This window comes from Carlito syrichta, unplaced genomic scaffold (genome assembly GCF_000164805.1).
Source record: "Carlito syrichta isolate Samal-C Ts95f unplaced genomic scaffold, Tarsius_syrichta-2.0.1 Scaffold309200, whole genome shotgun sequence".
In the NCBI taxonomy this organism is placed as follows: domain Eukaryota; kingdom Metazoa; phylum Chordata; class Mammalia; order Primates; family Tarsiidae; genus Carlito; species Carlito syrichta.
Window position 1 is genome coordinate 1,227,383 of NW_007253296.1, and position 428 is coordinate 1,227,810.

The 428-nt window shown below is 44.2% G+C and overlaps 1 pseudogene; it reads left to right on the plus strand.

Moving 5' to 3' along the window:
- Window positions 1–428, plus strand: part of LOC103269385 — a 3,650-nt pseudogene that overhangs the window by 1,265 nt on the left and 1,957 nt on the right.

Sequence of the window (428 nt, forward strand, 5' to 3'; positions counted from 1 at the left end):
AAGATGTTAAGCCTTTGTCAGACCTGGAGTTGGCAAATACTTTTTCCCAGTCTGTAGGCTGTCTCCCTGCTCTCTTGATGGTTTCTTTGGCTTTGCAGAAGCTTGTCAGAGACCACTTCTACACTAGAGAAAAAAGTCCCAGCATCTCATGTCTTCTCCTTTGAAACAACCAGAAGTCTATGATGAGACTGACGAGGCCACTTCGACACTCAAGAAAAGCGAGAAGAGAAAAAAGTCCCAGCATCTCATGTCTTCTCCTTTGAAACAGCCAGAAGTCTGTGATGAGACTGACGAGGCCACTTCGACACTCAAGAAAAGCGAGAAGAGAAAAAAGTCCCAGCATCTCATGTCTTGTCCTTTGAAAAAACCAGAAGTCTGTGATGAGACTGACAAGGCCACCTCTACACTCAAAAAACAAAAAAAGAGGA